This window comes from Lutra lutra, chromosome 11 (genome assembly GCF_902655055.1).
Source record: "Lutra lutra chromosome 11, mLutLut1.2, whole genome shotgun sequence".
NCBI classification, from domain to species: Eukaryota; Metazoa; Chordata; class Mammalia; order Carnivora; family Mustelidae; genus Lutra; species Lutra lutra.
The window spans coordinates 16,443,796-16,450,376 of NC_062288.1; positions in this window are offsets into that span (position 1 = coordinate 16,443,796).

Here is a 6,581-nt window from a genome sequence, read left to right on the forward strand (position 1 = left end):
CCCTGACAAAAAGTAAGTGCTGGTTAGTGTTCTCTAAGATTGAGGTTGATATTATTTTTATTTTCTCTATCTTCAGTGCACTGTATGCAAAATGGTAAGAACTGTGGGAACCATATTTATTAAAAGAAAGTCGCTGTCATTTTATGAACTAAGGTTATCTTATCCTTAATGGTACGAGTATGACTAGGAGTAGGCACACAGTTCTGACTGTGGGTATGAAACAATGGAGAAAAGACACACATCTCAGAGAGCAGGCCAATTAATGGGCCAAGGTGAGCCCACAGAGGAGCACCACCTTCATGGGTCACCGTAACCCAGATCTAATCCTTAGAATTTCATGGTCACAAAAGTTTGATTTTGTTGGTCCAAGGAGGACTGGTCAGACTCTCAGACAGAAGACACCAAAGATAGGAAGTATCTAACATTTTGGATGCCTCTTACTTGCAAAGCTATCTCCTACACACTTTATAAATGGGATTTCATTTAATCCTAACAAAACCCTTTAAAGAAGTAAGGGAAAGCTGAGGCTCAGGGCAGTTCTAATAACCTGTCCAAGGTAATGAGTGACCTAATCAGCTTTTGAACTCAAGCCTGTACAATTTCAAACTCTTATCCTTTCTATTACACCATGTAGTCTTTCTCAGAAACTGACATGTACTCTGCAACTTTGTTAAGAGACTGGTATGTAATCCAGAACAACAATGCATTATTGTACAATGGTGTTTTTACCCTTCTGGTGAGTGGCATACTTAAATTGGCCACTGAGAACATTCACCTGTGATGACCCATTTCTTAAGAAGTAAATTTCTAATTAGGAAGGAATCCACCAAATCTATAAAAATATTCCAGGCCACCAAGTTTATTAAATGCTGCTTGACCCATAGAGCTGGCCAAATCTTTCTTTTGGTTGTAGATGTTCTTCATACAGGTTGGTTATGGCCAATATCTACGAAAGGTGGCATTAGGCCCTGAGGCCAATACTCTCTTCCTGTGTCCTTGATCCTTTCCTCTGGTGCCAGTTGGTCTGTTGTCTGTGCCCTTTTGCTCAGCTGGAAAAGGCAAGGTCTACCTGAGCTGGGATTTGCAGTAGAATAGACAGACCTAATAACTTAGTTTACTCTGGGCTGCAGCTTCTTTGGCTTCCACTTCCTCCAGTTAGTACAGCTTAATTCACCAGAGTTCTACAGAGGTACTTGGAGGTTAAAGCCCCAGCTCAATATTGGTGATGATTTGCTTGGCTCTGTCTTCTGAGCTCACTGCTCCATGGATCCTTGACAGGGGGAAGTACAATCTGGGTATTCCTGCATCTTGGCCAAGGTAACAACACAGGACTTTAATCTCATATTTGCCCCCAACATTCTCTACGTATCTGCTAGATCCTGTTATTTTCTTTCCTGGACATAGTTAGATGAACACTGCCAAATCCTTGGTCTTAGATTTCGTAACTAAACTCCATGTAAACTAAATTCTCTCTGCTAAAACACTTAATCTTTAGACAAAATGATAATATTCCAGGGTATCAACCCCATTTGGACAGCACCTTGTTGGGACTGCATTGCAGTGGAAATCTTGCTGTAATTGAACTTTATGATTTCTCCATTTTTCAGCCCTGAATATGTAGACCTTCTTTTTCTGTGGCTTAAGTCTCTGAAGAGCTCATTTATCTATTCATTGGTCCTATTCTTTCAGTCACAGAGCTTAAGCTTATTTCCAAATCAGGAGGCAACTAAGTTTAGCCCATTTGTATCTTACTATAGTCTTCCAGAGACATATGGGATTCATGTAAATGGAAAATTTATTAACAAACTTATTTTTTAATAGACTGCTTATACTGAATGGTTATACATAGCAAGAATCTGGGAAAAACTGTATCCCCATTCCAGAAGCATCCACTGCAAATACCATAATAAACTCTATTATTCTTGTGTTATCCAAACCATATGAATTATCTGAATCGTTTCCCCTTCTGCCCAACCCTTGACATAGGAAATACAAACTTCTCATGCCTGAACTGGGAAGTTAAGGGGCTAAAGGAAGAGTAAGATAGTGAATTGTCAAAAGTAAGAGTGACTTGTCAAAATCACATGGAACCCCATTGTTATCCAAGAACTATCTGCATAATAATATATTTCCAGAAAAGTTAAACTGGAAACTGTCTCGCAAGTTTCAATTACTACACATTTGAACACACCACAGTACTGAACTTTAGCTGTTCTTCATAGACAAAATAAAAATTTTATATTTATTGAATTGAAAAGCAGTATTCCGGGGCGCCTGGGTGGCTCAGTGGGTTAGGCCGCTGCCTTCGGCTCGGGTCATGATCTCAGGGTCCTGGGATCGAGCCCCGCATCGGGCTCTCTGCTCAGCAGGGAGCCTGCTTCCTCCTCTCTCTCTGCCTGCTTGTGATCTCTGTCTGTCAAATAAATAAATAAATAAAATCTTAAAAAAAAAAAAAAAAAAGAAAAGCAGTATTCCTCAAACCAGCAGGTTTTCTCCTTCAGGCTATTTTCCTTCTCCATTAAATGGCAACATCTATTACGAGGTGCGTAAATCCATAGGCCTGGGAACCATTCTGAATCTCAGATAGTAAGGGCCAGTGGGTCATGGTTTAAGGAATAACAGTCATTTGGAAATGCTCTATATTGAGGGAACTTAGAGGAGAGATGTCTGAACTGAAAATCACTCAGGTGCTGCTCCAGTAATGGCTCAAGCTATTCCCATGTTTATTCAATACACATCAAAACGTTTGGATTGAGAATTTAGCATGATAAACCAATGACATCACCTCTTTTTCCTCCCCTTCCTCCTCTTCCTCTCCTCTCTTCTTCCTTCTTCCCTTTTCTCCTCCTCAACTTATGCTTATTCTTCAGTTCTCTTTGCTGTTTGGGACATACAAATTATGAGCTAGAATGTATAGGATTTCTGTAATTATGATATTTGATGGTATTACATAGGACACATAAGGATCTAAGCAATGTCCTTCATGTCAAGCTCTCAGGAATACTGGGATCCACCGGAAGCCTTTGCAGCACCAGAAGTCTTTGCTTTTCATGTAATGTGAGTGGGCAATAAGAGCTTGTGTGTATCTGCTGATTTGAGAGGAAATTATGGGAGCCTGTAAGTGAAGGGAAGTTTAACCAAAAAGAAAATTCATAAAAGCATACAGCTTTATTGGGCTTGAGACATCACTTTTAGTTATTTCATGGTGCTAAAATACACCATAGGTCATTAAAGTTTCCCAAGTTTGTACAAGACGGATCCATCTATTGTGTTCACTTTATGACTATCCTCAAGCCCACAAAGAGGCTGGAGCTAGTAAGAAAGGGTAAGTTAACACTTTAGGATCAAAACATTTTGCCAAAACAAAGAGCCTTGCTAAAAAGAGACAGGATTGGAACTGTTGATCACACATACCCACCAACCAGGGCAATCACAGAATGTTTCAGAAATAGCTTTTATCTTAGCCTTTTTCTCATCAAAAGTTGTTATTTTGTTTTTACTTGGTTTTTCCTGAAATTCTGCATATTACAATGGAATTTGATGAGAAGCTTGACTTTTCTTATTCCATTACGGTAAGACAAATACGCCAGGACTGCACAGCAAAGGTACCATTCCTACCTCAAGGAGTGGGACAAAACCAAGATATCCTGCATTTCTATGACACATATAACTGCCCAAATGTCTAGCCCAAAACTATACTGCTAATCAAATAGATTTGTGTATTTAGTTAACTGGAAACCTTTCAATAATTTTCAATAGGTCGGTGCATCCTTTTGGTTGAGAAACTAATACCATTGTTTTCCCAGCCTTTCTCCAGGTTGAGAAAATGTATCGGCCAGACTGAGAGGTTACCAAATGAAGTATTTCACTTTCGAAAAACCATTTCACAAGATCACCCTTTGAGTTATTACTTATTTTTTGATAATTTTCTTTATTGAAACTGTAGAGCTCAACTGAAAATTACAATGATGGCAGTCACATTTTAGTAAGAAGAGTGCTTGTTTTGCAGTAAGAATGGTCCTAAGGAAGGATAAGAACACTTAGCTATGTGATTTGAACAAACATATGTTAAAATAAATATAGAGCATGCCAGTATGCCACTGGGAAAAAGAGAGTCACAGCGGCAGTCTGGTACACACATCTATGCCCAGATTACCTGAATACTGTGTATGTTGTATTCACTGCAAATTATCCCTAAGTTGTAGAGTAATTATAACCCACTCTTTGGTTGCTAAGGCTATGTTATGTTTTCTACCTTTAAGCATGAAATAGATATTGTAAATATTCATGAAGTTTTGCTCTAATGGAAACAATGTGAATTTTTAAATTGGGATATCATAAAAGTAAGCATTGCTTTCCCTCAAAAAAAAAAAAATACAAGAAATTGTAAGCCCAAATTTTTTTCTTCACATGTAGCTAAGCTAATAATTCTGCTTTAAAACAAACAAAAATGGGGACGCCTGGGTGGCTCAGTTGGTTGAACGACTGCCTTCGGCTCAGGTCATGATCCCGGAATCCCGGGATCGAGTCCCACATCAGGCTCCCAGCTCCAAAGGGAGTCTGCTTCTCCCTCTGACCTTCTCCTAGCTCATGCTCTCTCTCACTGTCTCTCTCTCAAATAAATAAATAAAATCTTTAAAAAACAAACAAACAAACAAACAAACAAAAATGTATTTCAATTGTTATTATCCTAGCATAGTTCTTAGTGGAAAAGATTACTGATGCTAGAATATTCATATGTAAAGCTAAGTTTCTCTTTGAAAGAGGGGTTTACCTCCAAGACCTTTAGTCACAAGCCTTTGGCTGAGGAAGATCCTTGCTGAAGTCTTTTTAACTCAATGAGAAAAGTAAGGACTCCATTTCGACATTTAAAGTACTTTCCACAGATAGAGGAAAATCTACATACTGGGGAAAATTGAAAAACGACTTTTGTGTTACAAGTGAATACACAGGCAAAGTGATTTAAAATCACAGAGGGGACACTGACAGGATGGAACCTGTAAACGAAATCCAGTAAGAGGTGAGAAATGAGTTTTCCAACGGTGCGGAATTTCACCTGGTGGGAGATCCAGAGTACTTTGTGAGAAATCTCCTCAGATAACTAAACTCTTTGGCCTTTTTAAAACATTTAAATAATTTTAAAACATGTTCCAATTTTAGCAAGTGCAGCATTATCTCAAATAGCAAAACTTCCTGCAAGTAAGTGACTCTGATAAGACAGCAACCGAGGGCAGAATGGCTGGGCCCCTTGGACTCCGCATGGGCCAGTGGGAGTGGGAAGGAGGGCTCTGACGGGGCCTGGGCCCTCAGAGTTCTAGCCAAAGGATAGAGAACACCCCAGCACTTGTGTGGGCCCTGGCTGTTTGTCTTGGGAGAGGTAGAAGTGGCTTCAATGTGACATAAAGATCAGAGACACAGGAGGCAGGGTGGGCCCAAAGTGGTACCCATTCTCTCTGGGCTCGTCAGGAATGCCTTGAATGCAGATGAGGGGACGTTGGGTGCTCCTACACATTCATGGGGGCCCTCTTGTTTTTTACTATATTGTCCCCTAGAGGGTTTTGACATCAGATTGGTGACTAAGGAAGGCCTCCTGCAACCCAGAGGTAACCTGGGCCTCACTCCTCAGGCTCTCGTGACAGTTGGACAAGAGAGAGCAGCGTGGGCAGTGATGATGGGAAGTGAGGGGGGTCTGATCAGAAGGGCCGTGGACTCTGCGCTGAGGAGCGTCCCCTTCACTTTGACACAATGGGGACCAAGAGGAGCAGGGCGCCAACAGAGGCGACGTCCCACCGGATGAAAAATCTGTCTGTGAGAGGGACTTATTATTCCCATCTGCGAAATGACTTAACTGCTAAAATAGCCCAACAGAGAACTGAAAGGGCGCCCACTTCCTATGTCCCTGAATAAAGTAAAAGGGGTTCCTTTCCTTCTCCTGCAAGAAGGGATGTGCACTCAGGCAGGCAAAGACCGAGATCCAGGGCTGAGGGGACCTGTGTGGTTCAGAAAGGATGGAGGGCCATCCCGTGGGTGGAGATAGGACACAGCCAAATACTGTCAAAAAGGCTTAATCCAGCTGGACCACCTCAAAGGCAGCTGCAAAAGTCCCCACGTGTGCATTCTTGATGTGGGCCCTGCCTGTCCTTCCCTCTGCTCTGAGACTCCAAGAACAGGCATGGGCCCTGGGGATCACAGGGGCTCAGCGCCGGCTTGGGACTGACTGAGCAGAGGATGGCCTCGAGGAGAAAAGACCAGGGCAAGACAGAGGCTCTGAAGATCTTGCAAAGGACAGCGATGTTAAGAGCCTGGACCTGGAGGGTGGCTGAGGGGATGGACAGAGGCTACTCTGACCAGACTCGGGACACTGATGGCCTGTGGGGACTGAAGGAGAGAAATGGGCTAAGAACACCTCTGTGGCTTCTAACCCAGGCAACTGGGCTTTGAGCAGAAGAGCAAGCCTTTGAGAGAGGATAATGAACTTGGCTTAGACCATGTGAAGCACTTTATTAATCAGAGAGGAGCTTTAACTCCAGAATAACCAAGATTATCCATCTATATGACAAAAGTAAATATATCAAAGAACA